The 17,012-nt window shown below is 42.1% G+C and overlaps 1 long non-coding RNA gene across 1 annotated transcript; it reads right to left on the reverse strand.

Annotated features, from left to right (window-relative positions):
* Window positions 1-459: 459 nt before the first annotated feature.
* On the reverse strand, window positions 460-16,782 carry LOC139045145 (uncharacterized). The gene is made up of 3 exons (XR_011503003.1): window positions 16,555-16,782; window positions 3,345-7,690; window positions 460-2,512 (listed from the first exon to the last, which is right to left on the reverse strand). It is a non-coding gene; the product is annotated as an uncharacterized lncRNA (long non-coding RNA).
* Between the last annotated feature and the right edge of the window lie 230 nt (window positions 16,783-17,012).

Below are 17,012 nucleotides of genomic sequence, written 5' to 3' on the forward strand. Positions count from 1 at the left end.
GACCTTGGAAGTGAGTTGGGAATCCTGCATGTGCTGGTGGGAGCAAGGAACCAGGGAGCCGAGCCTAGCTGTTTTGTATCCCAAGCTGCTGAGGCGAGGGGGCCTCCGAGCAACCTTTTAAGCCTCCAGTTCAGAGGAAATACCAAATAACCCTTGGTTCCCTTCCATTCCCTTCCCTTCTCTAGAAGACTTTTATTTGGGACCTTATCCTAATTTAACAGTGAAGTATTAAGACTCAGTCCGTCTACTGTCATTTTCTACAACATTTACTAAGCAAAAGTTGAGTTTACTAAGTGTTCAAAAAATTCCCCAAGGTGTCAATTCAAATAAAATGCTTTCTCCCCAGTACTGCATCCCTCCCCTCTGCTGTGAGCCACCGTGAAGCCACGCTGATGGTGTTCTGGGAAGCATACCAGGCACCCTCCTGTCTCAAGGCGTTGCACCTGCGACACCCTCATCTCATGGAAAGGATGTTCCAGGTTGTCTGTTTGTCTCCCTCTTTTGGGGTCTTAGCTCACAGGCTCTTCCTTAGTGAGATCTTCCCGACCACCTGAATTAAAATTGCAGCCACCCACCAGGCGTCTCTGCGTCCGTTCCTCCCTGCTGTATTTTCCCGTGAGCATTCATCCCGCCGGATCCACGTTTTGCTTATAACTTGTTTATTGTCTGCCTCCTGCACCGAAAGGACAGAGACATTTCCAGTCCTGTTCACTGGTGTGTCTGCAGGGCCTGGAGGAGGGCCTGGCACCTACGAGGCCCTCAAATATTTGTGTGAAGGTGATGAAAATGTCACACCTTTCATTAACATTTCTGCCATTCAACGTTGCTCAGATTAAAAGCAACGTTTTATTTTCTTAGCATCTTTCTTAGTATATCTAAGAATTCTTTCTTGCAACTCAAGATAAAGAAAACACGGATGCATAAAGGAATAAAAGAAATGCCATATCAACAAGCAAATGATGGCACACAAAGCCAGCGCGGCAACAAAACCAGAGGAAGATAATTCAGTCCTGGAACGCTACAGCGCTAATACAACATTAACAATAATAATAGTTACAGTGATGGCTGTTGGCGGGGACCACCTGCAGGGCAGGCCTTCGTTTTCCAGACGTGTAATTAGCATCAGAGAATTGTCTTTCAGGAGCTGAGAATTCCTGTGACCTTATTGGGGCAGGGGTGGGGAGCCAGGAGGAAGCTGCCAGGAAGACACATAATAACAGGAAGTGGGAGGAGAGGGAGGAGGGAAGTGGAAGGAGCAGGCCAGCATCCCGGCCGTCCCACTCCCGCGCAGCCAGCCACCCACCCACCCCTGGCAACGTTCCCTTCGCGACCACGGGGCCGCCACCCACCGGCCTTTGTTCCAGGACCAGCCAGGGCTCAGGCCGGGTTCTTTCCCCTCAGCGTGTCAGATATTTAAAGTCACCTGCCTCGTCTCCCTGGGGAGTTAGTGAGAAATAGGCATTTTTTTTTTAATTGCTGAAGACACCACGCTGGACTGCTTTAAAATCGTGAGGACCGCAGCCCCGCCGCAGTTCGCGGGGCGTCTGAACACACGTGGGCGGGGAGACCCGGGGTCCCGCGGCTGCAGGACCCGCTCCGCGCAGGTTTGGCCTCGGCCTGAGCTTCTGGCAGGAAGGCCAGCGGGGACTTGGGGCAGAGCGAACTGGGGATTCTCCCTCAGCAGTGCGTGGCACGATGAGCTCCCAGGGTCATCCCGCTTCCTTTGGGCGCCTCGTGCAGAGCCGAACACATCCAGCGGGGAACTTAATCAGCCATCTCAGCACAGCACCTACGAGGCAGCCCTGTGCGTCTTCAGTCCCGAGGAAACGGGGCTCAGGGTTTGGAGCTGGGAAACCACGATGATGAAGCCAAGAGAGAAAGGGGAGACTCAAAACTGTCACCGATGAAGCCTTTACCCCCAGGAGGAGCCCAGGGGCAGAGATGAGCGCCACCGCTCTCAGTTCAGGCGGGGAAATCCTGCCAGGAGGGAGAGCGGCCTCCCGTTGCACAGGTGGACGCGTTTTTAATAATTACCGGCTGACAGCAGCTGTGGTTTTGATTCCATAGCAACAATCAACTCCTGGTTTATTCTGGGTTGATAAAACTATCCAGGCCACAAAGACATTATTAAAAACAAAACGAAACAAAAATGTCTATTCTGTGGCTCGAAGGCAGCGCTTCGGTATCCAGGGTACTGCCCACTAGAGATGCAGAGTCTCCAGCCCTGGCCTCTGAGATTCCGGATCACGGTCCCCGACGATGAGGGCCTGGAAACCTTTCTTGTCAACGAGCTCCCTCAGCGAGGGGACACAGGCGGCTCCCAGGCGCACTTTGAGGAGCACAGCGTTTGATGGTTAGATGATGCTTGCGGTTGTTACTTGAAGCCGGAGTCCCAGCGCCCCGCAAAGCAGCCCGGGGACAGACTCTGCCCCACACTGTCTCATGCAGGAGCCACCACCCGCATGTGGCCGCTGAGCACTGGAAACGTGGCTAGTCCAGACTCAGACCTGCTCTAAGTGTAAAATAAATTGGATTTCAAAACAGTATATATGGTAAAAACAGTGTAAAACACCTCAGTTTAAATTCTTATGTTGACTATATGTTGAAAAAGTAATATTTTGCGTATATTATGCTTAATTTTACCTGTGCCTTTTTCCTTTTTAATGTGGCTACCAGAACACTGGAAGTTATGTGTGTGACTCATGTTTTCAGAGCTGCTCTGACACAGCAGTTCCAGATCACGGAACAGGTGGTAGAAACTTTCCGGAAAAGGAGGAAGTATTTCCAGTTTTATTCTCCTTCACCTCATCTACACCCTTACAAAGAAATGCAGGCAAGGAGGCTGGTCCAGGCTGCATAGCAGAGGTCGAAAACAAGTGGCATCCAGTTTAGTCAAACCTCTAAAGATGCTCTGTTTCACCTACAAAATGTGGACCCATACAACAATTTTCCGCAAACATACTGTCACTAACGTAAAAAAATAGTTCAATACATACTTTTGTTTCTAGCATCTATTAAAAAAATCTGAAGATCCACAAACCCTGGGCCCGCCATACCGAATGAAGAGACCCTACTGGCCCCAGGCCGCAGCCGCTTCATCAGGAGCAGGACATGTGTTCTTCAGTTTGCCACAGTCCCCGCCTCCTCTTATTGCCTCCCTGCACCAAAATGGGAGGGTCATTGCCATCCTCATCATCTTTATGCTGCTGTTTTCCTTATAATAAAGAGGAAAGTGAAGTAGTTCCTATATCCATACTTCTATGGAAAGTGGGATAGTAAAAGTTAGGCCAAGTCTACCACAAATAATAAGGAAGATCCCCAGCCAGCTTCCTCCGTTTACTTACCCGCCCAGGCTCAGCCTCAGGTAGGCATTTGCGTTTGCATCCCTTGCTTGAGAATCATTTGAAACAAGAGTCCAGTGTCTGCTGCCCTTTCCTGAACTCTTGGCTCGTCGCTGTGATCTCTCAGCCCCTCCTGGAGCAGCCCTTATGCCACAGGGAGTCCTGACTTGCCTCCTCCAGAGCAGAGACTGTCCTGCCGCCATCTATGTTCCTCTCTCAATGACACCTTATTATTCTCTGGTGGGAATTCTGTAAAGCCCTGCCCTTGACATGACCCATCTTCAGCCTGGGGCTGGCCAGCTCTTAGGGGTCTTAGGGGTGTGGAGATGGCAGGGTTCTGGACGTGTTGCAGAACTGCTGGTCTCTGCAGCAGACACGTGGCTCCCCTTACCCCATCAATTCCTAGTTAATCCAAGGAAAAGCCAGTCCAGGTGTCATTGCTGTAGTTTCTCTCCTGCTTCTCAATTTTCTCTGTGGCTCTGCTTCCTAAGATTTTCATCAGATGACAGGCGAGAGAAGGCAAAGAACCAGAAGCGTGGCTCTTATAGAGATTTGGGTCTGAGGGCTTCCTCGCACCCTGGTGCCTGTATCTTCTGCCCGCCCTGCCCTTAGCCAGAATCATCCTCATAACTAAGAGCGGTTTCAGAACTGGGGGGACAAAAAGATCCCAAATGCCAAACTGAAACAGATGAAGGTCTAATTTACATAATTAGAGAAAGCCTCTTATTTTCTCCTTAATGATTTTTGACAATATATTAGCCAGGGCAAGTAAACTGGCTACTGTAACAAACAATCTTGAGGGCTTGACGTACCACAGGTTTATTTCTTGTTGGTATCACAGTCAACTACAGGCCGGAGCAGGGGCTCTGCTCCATGTAGTCATTTGGGGATGCAGGCTCTTTCCATGATGTGGTTCCACCATCTTCTAGGGACTTGAAGTCCTCCACTGGCTCCTGTGAACCTGGTTGGCAGACAAGACAAGGAGACAAAGCATAGAGGTTCCCATGCGAGGCTTTGGGGCAGGCGGGAAAGTGGTGTATCTCACTTTCATCTAGTTTCCATTGGCCATAACTCAGTCACATGGACCATCTAATTGCAAGAGAAGCTGGGATATGAAGTTTAGCTGTGTCCCTGGTGAGAAAGGGAAATGGGTTTTGTGCACCCATATAAGCATCTTCTCCTGGTCAGGACTTACTAAGGAATAGAATGGGCGGGAAGAATCAGAGAACTAACCCTGAGAAGCCACGGGAAGAGCTGGGAGCAGATGAATCTGGTGTGGTGCTGGGTCTTCCACAGCCTCTCTGTCCTCCCTTCACTCTAACCTTGGATTCATAGGGCTGACAAATTCCTTTTTACTCTGCTTTTCCCAAATAAGTTTAATAAAGAACACAAGAGCCTTTCTGTTACTCAGGATCCAGTGCTCAGTTCTGGCCTTGTGAGACTCTTTACATCTGCTCCAGTGATGAATACCAACTGGGCCCCAGAGAAGCACTTTTGCAAATCACTTGCCCTGTGTCGGTGAATCAAAGGGTAACAGCATCCAAATGCCTGAAGGTCTGTGGGCTGTTCTGCTGACATCAAAGATGGACGTTGCTTCAAACTAACGGAGGATTTGATCCATGGAAGCATTTAGGTAAGAGTAAAAAGGTGACAAATTTTCCCTCTCGGTATCATTGAAATAGATCCGTACATAACGGAGTATTCTTTTTCAATAGGACCAAGCACCATCTTCCTCTCATGTTCCAGTTGTGATTTCAGAGGTACTCACAAATCAGGCTGTGTTCAGAGCCGTGCATGCGGTGGCTGAGGAACAGTTGGCAAGGTTAAACAATTCATATTCCTCTTAATTTGCATATATGTAAGTCTAAACGTACCGTGCATGAAGGATGATACCAATTCTTTACCTGGGTAACTCGGACATCAGATGCTAGAATTGTAGATACTCCTAGTTTCGTAAAAATATTTAATAAGATTTTAGCAGTTTTTTGAGATATAATTCACATGTCACACAGTTGACTCATTTAATGTGTACGATTCAATGATTTTCGTACATTCACAGAGTTGGGCACTTACCACCACAACTTTAGAAGATTTTCATCCCCCCTGGAAGAAACCCCACTCCCTTACTGCCTTCCTCAGTCCCCTCATCCCCACCCCCGGGGGTCTGGGCAGCTACAAAGCTGCCTTCTGTCTCTGTGGATTTGACTGTTTCCAACATTTCCTTTAAATGGAACCATACTTTGTATGATCTTTTCACCTGGCTTCTTTTGTTTGTTATAATGGTTTTGAGGTTCAGCCATGTCATAGCATCTATCTGTACTCCATTCCTTTTTGTACATATTCCTAAGAATATTCCATTGTACAAAAATACCACGTTTTGTTTATCCATTCATCAATTAGTAGACATTTAGGTTGTTTCCACATTTTGGCTATATGAATAATGCTGCTATGAACGTGAGTGTACACGGGTTTTTTGTGGACATATGTTTTCATTTCTCTTGGATACATACCTAGGGGTGAAATTGTTGGTAAGATTTAATTAAATTTTCAAAAATTTAAACTAAAAATTTCAGCTTCATTTAAATAATTTTGACAAATTTTTGATATCAACTAATTGCAATTTTAATTTATCTTTTATTCTCAATAGATAATTTTAAATACCTTGGAAAAATAACATTTGAAAACATGAAGAATAAGTATAATTTTTATTTTAGTTTGCTGTTTAATGAAAATACATTTAAATTGTGTTTGCTTTGACTCAATATACTTTTTTTTTCTGGCGAGGAAGATTGGTCCTGAGCTAACATCTGTTGCCAATCTTCCTCTTTTTACTTGAGGAAGATTGTCACTGAGCTAACATCTGTGCCAATCTTTCTCTGTTTTGTATGTGGGATGCCACCACAGCATGGCCTGATGAGCGGTGTGTAGGTCCGTGCCTGGGATATGGACCGTGAACCCTAGGCCACTGAAGCCCAGCAGGTTAACTTAACCACTACACCACTGGGCCAGCCCCCAAGATACTTTTTTAATACTTTAGATCATTGCTGTTAATAGACTACAAGTTATGTGAAAATCTTGATTATATCAACATTATTAGTGATTTTGCTGAAAAAAAGGCAATAAAATGAAATTATATGGAATAAATACATAATTATTTTGAATTGTATATGTATCTTATTACTCACTCAAAATTGCCAGCCCATCAACAGAACACACAAACATGAGCAAAATATTTAAATTAGTCATTTAAAATTTAGTCATATAAAAATCATAGCCTTATATACATCTTTCCATTTTGTCGTCATTGTTCTATTTGTTTCTGTGAAAGTATATTTGTCAAGGTAGTAAGATAGAATATATGTTATTTTGTAGTTTGTTAGCTTGATTTATAACTTTTAACTATTTAGACATATGATACGTGAACCCCTATCTCTACTCTTGACACAGGCCCTGTCGGATTTAGGGGCAGCCCTATGCTGGAGACTGACATGAAGATCGGTGAATGCTTGTTGATTGATTGGTTAGAACTGGAACAAGAGCAAGAGGATGTTTTTATGATGTTTAAGAATTTTTAATTTCCTTACACTTCTTGCTTCAGTTTCAACCTGAAGACGTTTGGGTTCACTGGTTCTGCCTGGGATGCAGAGATGCAGTTGCGTGGTTGTGGGACCACACACAACGTCTACTTCACACTCACAAAAGGGGTGTAATTAAATCCTCCATGTCAGACTTCTCTAGTTAGGTCTCGCTGCCACTCCTACGGAATTCTGCCTGCTACTCTAAGAAGCAAGTTGCTTATTTGAGCATCACTAATATTTTACATTCCGCATTCATGAACCTAGGAGGCCCCTGGGTCCTGTTGACTCAAGAGAATGTCAAAATTGGTTTTCTATTTTTTATCTCTCTCTATATAAATGGCAATCAGAAACTCTGTATTATCAGTAGATAGCTAACAAAGATAGACTGAGCGAACATTTTGTGTTGTGTGCTGTATTGGCTCTGTGCGAGGAATTGGGAAGCAGGGAATACGATGCAGTAGGAGACGTAGCACAGTGAGCATCTGACATCTGGGAGGGTTTTATCACTCTTCTTATTTGGGAGAAGTTTGTTGTGTGGAACCACGCGGTGGCGTACAGCCGTAGGCCTTATACCAGGCAGCTCTGCCTCAACTGTGGGGCTGCGAGTCAGCTGGGGTGGCTCTGCTCCACAGACGTTCATTCTGGGGTCCGGGCTGCTGGGGCAGCTGCTTCTCACGGCATGCCTTCCCAGGGCAATGACAGCAGCGCAGAGGGCAAGCCCGTTGCACAGATTTGTTTCAAGTGTTTGCTCATGTCACTCCTGCTGATACCCTGTTGGTCAAAGCAAGCCACATGGTTGAGCTCACGATGGGGAGGAAAGAAAAGTGAGTATCTGCAGAATAAAAATCCAAACTATCACAACTCCCCTGGGGTGAGTCTTGGTGAATGCAGGCCCTCCACCTCCCACTTCAGAAGCTTGAAGAGGAAAGGCTCCCTCTTCTCTGGCACCTACCCTGGTTTGACCCCTGGGCAGTCTGAAGGGAATGACTCAAAGAAGGAGGATCAGTGAGAGAGCTCACTCACTCAGCAATGGTGCGGATCAATGACCAGGCCGTCATGGCATCAGTAGCTTTCTCACCAGATTATTCCTGGGCAAGCACCTTGGTTACGTTCTCCTTTGCCTAACCTTCCTTTGGTCTTTCTGGTTTCCTGAGCTGGGTCCAACAGCTTTCCAGATGATTCTGGTATTGACCCAGTCAACTGATTTTCCTTGATAGATAGAGGTAGTTTCGATTGTTTGCTACCAAGAAAGCTAAGTGGTGCCAGTAAGCACAATATTTTGCTCTTGAAAAATATTCTGTAGTTTGAGGAAACAACATTCTTGCAGAAAACTCTTGAACAAAATTGTACATGAATCGTATGATATCCTAGGAAGTGAGAGTATGAAATTTAGTACCTAAGAGCAATGATTTTAAATCTGAATGCTGGCACTTCCCTGCTGTGTGACCTTGTGAATATGACAAGTTCTCTAAGCTTTGGTTTCCTCATCTGCAAATAGGAAGAATACTACCTGCCTCATTAGGTCTGTGCATGCGTGAAACAATAATAGCATGTTGAAGCTCCTAACAGTATCTGATATGCAGTAGATATTTCATGACTAGTGGTTATTACTTTTACTATGATAAAGTGCTATTCAGAGTAGGATGAGCAAAGGAAGGAAGGGAGCTTTCAGTAAAGTCTTAAAGGAAACTGGAGTTGTGGACTGATGAAGGGAAATAAAGGAACATTCCAGAAAAAGATGTATGTAAAAGCTAAAGTACAGGGGCAAGACTTGACAAGTTGTGTGTGAGAGAAATGGAGGAGATTGGCCCGGCTATTTAGAGGGGGTGCATCTGCGTGGGAGGGAAAGGGACGTTGTAGGGCCAGAGAAGAACTGGTGCTCGATAGATGCCTTGAATCGTAGACCAGGTTTAAACGCCATGATTCGGTGACAGGGAGCCCTTACAGACTTTTAGGCTAATGGAGAATACGTGTGTGTGAAGAAGGAGAGGTTATGCACATTTAAAAAATAATTGGGGGGTTACGTGTGGGATGGTTTATGGTGGAAATAGAGTTCAGTTAGAAAACAATTGCTCTAAATCCAGTCTACGGTGATGAAAATCCAGACTAGGGTGATGGCTGTGGGGTAGAACCTTGTGGAAGAAACCCGTCTGAAGAAAGCTGTGGCTCAGTGACTCTTTAAACACAGGATAGAGAGGAGTATGGGTCATGGTTGCATTTGGGAAAGGACTGCATTTATAAAGCTGGAGTAAATAATCGCTTCTTTTATATTGACATATAATTCACAAGCTGTATTTGTCAGGGTTCTTCAGAGAAACAGAACCAATAGGATTTATTTATTTATTGGTTATGAGGAATTGACTCACGTGGTTATGGAGGCTGAGAAGTTCTACCATCTGCTGTCTACAGGCTGGAGACACCGAATGGCCAGTGGAGTAATTCCAGTCTGAGTGCAAAGGCTTAAGTGCCAGAGGGGCCGATGGCATAAACCCCTGCTCAAGACTAGGAGAAGGCTGATGTCCTGGCTCATGCAGGCAGGAGAGGAACGAGTCTTTGCTTCCTCCACTTTTTGTTCTATTCAGGCCCTCAAAGGACTGAATGATGCTCACCCACACTGGGGAGGGCAGGCTCCTTTACTGAGTTCACTGATTCCAATGCTGATCTCATCCGGAAAGGCCCTCCCAGACACACCCAGAAATAATGTTTAATCAGAGAACTGTATGGCCCAGGCTGGTTGACACAAAAAATTAGCCATCATGCGTACCTTACATTTCACCATTTTAAAGTGTACAATTCAGTTGTTTTTAGTATATTCACAAAGTTGTGCAACAATCACCATTATCCAATTCCAGAACATTTACATCATTCCCAAGAAAAATCCCATACCTGTTAGTAGGCACCCCCTTTCCCTTGCCCCTGCAGCCCCTGGAAACCGCTAATCTCCTTTCTATCTCTATAGATTTGCTGATTCTGGACATTTCAGATAAATGGAGTCATAATATGTGGCCTTTTGTGTCTGGCTCCTTTCACTTAATAGAATGTTTTCAAAGTTTATCCATGTTGTGGCATGTATCAGTACTTCATTCCTTTTTATGGCTGAATAATATTCTATTGTATGGATATACCACATTTTTTTATCCATTCATGTGTTAATGGGGTTGTTTTCATTTTTGGACAATTCTGAATAATGTTTCTATGAACATCTGAGTACACGTTTTTGTAGATGTGTAAGTTTTGTTCATATGGTTTTAATTCTCTCGGGTACATACCTGGGCATGAAGTTGCTGGACCACGTGGAAACTATGGTTAACCATCTGAGGAACTGCCAAACTGTTTTCCACAGCAGCTACATCAGTTTACATTCCCACCAACAACGTATGAAGATTCTAGTTAGTCCACATTCTCACCAACACTTCTTATTTTTATTTTGTCTTTATAGCCATCTTAGTGGGTGTGAAGTGGTACCTTATTGTGGTTTTGGGTTGCATTTCCTTAGTGATTAATGTTGTTGAGCATCTTTTTCTGCATTTATTGGCCATTTGTGTATCTTCTTTGGAGAAATATCTGTTCAAATTCTGTGCTCATAGCAATGAGATTTTTGCCATGTCTTATGACTTACTCTAAGGCCATCTTCACAAAATGGCATATTTGGTAGCTCTTTAGGGTATAAGCTGCACTATGTAAATCAGAAAATTCTGAGGTTTCCCAGGTTTTTAAGGCACTACAGTGATGTCTCTTTCATTTTGTTTGGTCTGCAAGTATGTGATCCAGAAATTTAACTGCAGCAGGGAGCGCTTTCTCTACTTGTTCCTTCTTCCTCATTAGTACATTCTGGTTCCCCGAATGTAATTGATGTTAACACTTTGGATTTATTTTTTTAACTTTCTTTCATCTGATACCAAGGACAAACCAAATAGAATTCTTTACAAAAGTTAATTAATTTAACCTTATTTGAACCTTCTCCCAAATGGAGATTGGTACTTCCAAATTAGTGGTATAGGAGGAAACTACAGAAGGATTTTTTAAAGTAGCTGTAAAACAAAGGAGCTGGACTAAATTATCTCAAACTTTTCTTCACCTTTAACATTCTGAGATTCTAACATAGTGTGCTGTTAACTGAGATGGGATGTGAACCCAGGAATGTTAACTTAAGCCCCCTTCCCTGGTCACGATGCCATTCTTCTTTGATGAAGTAACATTTGCAAAGTGACTCTTAACGGGTCCCTTGGAGGCTAAAAACTCTGGAAACATAAGATAGGTCACAGAAGGAAAGGTTCAGAAACTAATGTATGCACTTAAGAGAGTGGTCATAGTAATTATTTGGTGGGTGAACGGTACTTACAGATAAAAGTCATGGTTAAAAAATGCAAACCAGATGGTGGTTAGGCATGGGGTGGAATTATCCCTTGGAAACCAAAGGGATTTGGACCAAGACATTTTTGAGAAGTCCAAAATGTTAACGGAAACCTTGACATTAGATTAAAAAGAAGTATGTGGAAAATATTATCCATTTGCAATCTGCTTCCATCTAGCTATTAGAATGGAATCAAATAAACCTGAAAATAGAATCAGGAGGAAATGGAAGCTAGTCTAGTGCTATGAGCTGGCAGTAAAATGGATTTCAGAACCATGGAAAAGTTTATGTGCCTTAAATGCTAGGTTTTTCTCTGTTCTCAACACAGTTCCGGTTTCCTCCTGGATCTATGTGAGAGAGAAGGACTAAAGAGAACAAGGAACTTGAATTTGAATGGATTGGGTGTGTTTTGTTCTTAGCACTTTTCTACGATTCTTGGGCTATTTGAGCTCAGGACCAAAGGAGCTTAAGATCTTATTCGTATATAGAACTCTTCAGCCAGCAGACTAAAGCAGTGCATGATTGGATGTGAAAATGTATATTATATGAATTACATGCTGTTGGAAATTAGAGCACAGTGATTGATCCAGGTCACAGCTACCAGGCTCAGGGGAACATCCAGGACACAGTGACCTAGGACACGGACTTGAAGAATGGGTGGAATTCAGTCAAGAGAGGCACAGAGTGGAGGGCATTCTGTTGAAAGGGCCTGGAATGAGTGAAGATTTGGTGTTGGGGCTGGTCAGAGTGTGTTCAGGGAGCACACGAGTCTTCTGTGACTGGGGTGGAAGATCTTATTAGAAGTGAGGAAACTATTGAGCTAATTACCTCAAGTCGACCTTGAATGTGAGCTGTGAAAGCTCTTGTTATTAAAAGACCGAAGGAGCAAGGAACTGTTTGCTGGAAGCCCACCCTAAAAGGGACAAAGGCGATATAAAAACAGAAAATGTTATTTAGAAAAAATCAGCATTAAGATTATTTTTTAAAGGCATTTTCTTACCCTGCCTTGATCTAATTCCTTGGTTCGTGCTATCTCGTTGTAGAATCATAGAATCACGGAGCAGAATGTAAAAATGGAAACAAAACTTAAAATCATCTAATTCCTTCTTCTCATTATATGTAAGAAAACTGGGACTTTGAAGGACATAAGTGACTTGCTCGAGGTCTCCCAACTGGGAAGTGGCAGGAGTTCCCTCTCTGGGACCCTGGCCTCTGACCACCAAACTACATTGTTCAAGCTTCCATCCTGATTGCAGAGATCCTGACCTTGCAGCTGACATTCAAACTAGTAAAGGAGTTTTCCCACTTCTTTCCAGCCCCTTTGTGGGTAAAGGATCCTTGTGTGTAAAGTAGTCTAGAACCATGTCCTTCAAGGTGTGGTTCGTAGTCAACTGCATCAGAACAGTCCTCAATCCGTTTCAGAACTGTTACAGTAGCATTTCTTGGGTTAGGGCCTGAGAATCTGCATTTTAATTGAGAGTCTGGGTGATTTTACACACTAAGCTTTGAGAATCACTGCTCTAAAGCCAAATAGAATTCATCCAGAATGTTTTGTTTTTGAGTCTCAGACTATGTGGCGAAAACAATTTAAATAATCACTAGTTTATTCTTTATACGGATTGAAGAACTAGGGCTTCCGCACTTTGGTGCTCATGCATAATACTCATGCGTTCAATTGCTGGGCTCTGTGAGGGAAAATGTAAAGTGTGAATTATGTTTTACTCACAGGGCTGCGAGGTAAAGAGGACACATGTCTGAAATGTGTGTGTGAGTGTGCATAAAACATCTATATATGTACATATGGCATAGCCCATGCTCAAGGAAGAAATTGAATTGATAACTAAGATCTGTGTTTGTTGCCCAAAGTCCCTGATCCAGGTGGCTTTTCAGATGGGAGTTGTCAGCATTTCAAGGAACAGATCATCTTTGGCTTATATATCTTGTTTCAGAAAGAAAAAAAAAGCTGTCCCAATAGTTTTATGGGTTGAATATAATTATGGTTCAAAAATTAGATAAGAATAATACAAGAAAAGAAAAAACTAGAATCATTTCACTTATAAAATGGATGCAAAAATATTAATTAACCAAATCTAATCAAATTCTCTAAATATATTATGATCAAGAGTATTCTAGGGATGAAAAAAATTTAATATCAGAAATTCAACACATTAATGGACTAAGGAAGAGAAATTATGGACTATGATTATCTCACTAGATGAAGAAAAAGCATCTTATACAGTTAGACACAGTGATAAAGTCAGATTACAGTGATCGATCCAGGCCAGGAAAACCAGGCTGGATTATGTTATGTTCTATACATAAATTATATACTATATATAATATACATTATATATATTATACATTATATATTATATACATAAATTATATATATTTATATATATAAAATATATTAATCACACTTATTAACAATAAAACCTATCAGTAAATGAAGAATAAAAGGAAACGTCCTTAATTTGATAAAGGCTACATACCTAAAACCTATAGCAAACATTATATTAACAGAAAAACTCTAGATGTATCTCCATTCATAGGCAAATAATATACATGTTTATTATCACCACTACTGGTAACATAGTGGTGGATGTCCTGGCCAATTATATAAGACAAGAAAAAAGAGAGTTTTGGAAACGAAGAGCTAAAATTCTAATGTTTTACTGATGATAAAATTGTCTCCCTTGAAAATTCAACAGAATCAAATCGACAAACCATGAGAAGTGTTAAGAGTTCGGCAAAGTTGATGGATACAACATTATCTAATAAAATCAACAACGTTTCTGTCTACCAGCAACAACAAAGTAGAAAATATCATAAAAAATAAATACCATTCACAATAGTCATAGGACTTGGCAAGCTGTGGCGTGTGGGGCATACCCAGGGCTCACTACCCGCTCTTGCAAGTAAAGTCTTATTGGAACTCAGCTGTGTCCATCTGTTTACATGTTGCCTACGACTGAGTTAACACTTCACCTGCAGAGTTTAGTAGCTGCAACAGAGATTATATGGCCCATTAATCCTAAAATGTTCACTATTTGTTCCTTATAGAAAAAAATTGCCAATCTATACTATAAGATATTCCGAAATCAACATAAAAGTACACGTAACACTTAGGAAGAAGTTTGTTAAACTCCATTAAAAAACACTTGAATAAAAGAGCTATATCATGTATAGGGTGGGATGATTTGTCATAGTTGTCAATTTTCCCCTCATGAATCTATAAATTCAATGCAATTCTCATCAAATTCCTATCTGGATTTTGAGGAACTTGACCAATGCACTTTAAAATTTATGGCAAAGGAATAAATGACCACATGTGTAAGTAATAGGGTAAATATCATTAGGGTAAGTAATACCTAAGAGTAAAGGGTAAAAATAAACAAAGAAGGGAGACTCATACTACCAGATATTATTAAGGCATAGAAGAAAGCATAGTATAAAAGTAGCGTGTAATGGAGGCAAGAACAAACAGACCAGTGGGCTATACTAGAAGGCTCAGAAATGTACATCGACATGTGCTTGTGTGTGTGTGAGCTCAGTAGCATGGCACCACAAAGCAACAGGGAAAGGGGAGACTGGTTAAAATGTGGCATTGGAACAACTAGCTCAGTACATGTGGAAAAATAAAGTTGGATTTCTATCTTATACCATATACAAAGGCGAATTTCAGATGGATTAAAAATATGAATGTAAAAGGTAAAACTAAAACCCTAGAGCTAAAAAATGTAAGAGAACAGCTTCATGAGTAGAAAACGTTTTCTTAAAGGAGACCCCAAAGGCACAAACTACAAAGTAAAAATTTGATGAGTTTGATCACATCAAATAACTTCTTTTTGTTCAATGAAAGATACCATTAAAAATTTAACAGATAGAGGGGCTGGCCCCGTGGCCGAGTGGTTAAGTTCGCGCGCTCCGCTGCAGGCGGCCCAGTGTTTCGTTGGTTCGAATCCTGGGCGCGGACATGGCACTGCTCATCAGACCACGCTGAGGCAGTGTCCCACATGCCACAACTAGAAGGACCCACAACGAAGAATATACAACTATGTACGGGGGGGCTTTGGGGAGAAAAAGGAAAAAAATTTAACAGATAGATAATAGACTGGGAAAAGTTATTTGCAACATCAAAACAACAAGCGATAAATATCTAGAATTTACAAGTAACTCTTATAAACCAAACAAGCAAGAAAACCAAATGGAAAAATGAACAGAGAAGATAAATTGGCAATTCAAAGAAGGGGAGGCCCCTAGAGAGGAACTAGTATGTAAGGAGACGCTCAAATTACCTTAGTAATCAGAGAACATCAACTTAAAATAATAAAGAAATACCACTTCACAACAACTATGGCAAAGTTAAAAATGTGAACAGTAGCAGGTGTTGGTGAGGATGCAGGGGCAGGTGCCTTGATGTGGGACTAAAAAGTGGTGCAGCCACTCTGGACAGCAACCTCGCGATATCTGGTGAACTAAAAAGTGGTGCAGCCACTCTGGACAGCAACCTCGCGATATCTGGTGAATTAAAATGTGGTGCAGCCACTCTGGACAGCAACCTCGCGATATCTGGTGAATTAAAATGTGGTGCAGCCACTCTGGACAGCAACCTCGCGATATCTGGTGAATTAAAATGTGCGCATATCCTACAATCCAGTCTTCATCTCAAAGACTTCTGACAAAGATCAACAAAGGAACATGCAAGGATGTTCGTAGATGCCTGGTTTGCTCTGGCAAGAAACTGGAGGTAACCTAGGGGTCCCTCAGTAGGAGAATGCACAAATCAAATGTGGGTGCATGCTCTAGAACTCTCTAAAATGCACAAGGAATCAACTTGAAATGTATACAGCAACATGTGTTGATACCAAAACATAGTGTTAAATAAGAAATGTTGGGAACAGAATATGACTTATAATACCATTTTTATAAATTAAAAATACACACACATAGAAAACAACATTAATGTTTATAAGAATAAATATATGTATCAGATACATTTGTTTGGGTACTGGTAGGGTGGTGGGAGGAAAATAGAAGTGTTGAAATGCAGAAGGGGGAGGGGTAAACATAATAAAATAAAATTTGATAAAGAGCCTTTCCTCAACTGACGATGACAATATTCTATGAAGAGTGGAACAAACTTAATTGTACACCCCAGATTTTTTTTAAAAAAGCATAATGGCAAACTTTTAGCCAAATTTTAAAATAATGGGATTAGCAATGTTCATAAAATGCACAGTCGTTATTTAAAATTCATCATCTTTGAGTGTGTACTTACAGCATTTCTCTTCTTTCGTGGCTATTTCCTAGCTCAGCCAGTTTATGGGCGTTTTGGAGGAACTGAAGGTTGGGAGGGTTTTGCTCTGCTGTTGCTCAGAATGTAATATCCGTCCAGGCTATCTGCGTGCCTATCAGCAACATTAGTCCTCCGGTGAATCAGAATGCTGCAGGATGTGCATTAGCATTTAAATGTAATCGGATCCTGCCGAATACTGCCGTGGATGAGATCTTCTAGAAGCTATTTATTCCCTTAGTAGCCAGCTCAGATGTGTGTCACACTAACTGAGAATTTCTTTTTATTCCTAATGATTCCAGCATAGTGCTAGGCACACATTAGATTTTTCAAATGTTGAGAGAATACTGGTTGAATGAATGAATAAAAACAAAACAAATTAGCCTATTGCCTCAAAGGGACTTAAAAAGGAGTAATGTGCTAACAAAATTCCACCACCAGAG

This window comes from Equus asinus, chromosome 4, assembly GCF_041296235.1.
Source record: "Equus asinus isolate D_3611 breed Donkey chromosome 4, EquAss-T2T_v2, whole genome shotgun sequence".
NCBI lineage: Eukaryota > Metazoa > Chordata > Mammalia > Perissodactyla > Equidae > Equus > Equus asinus.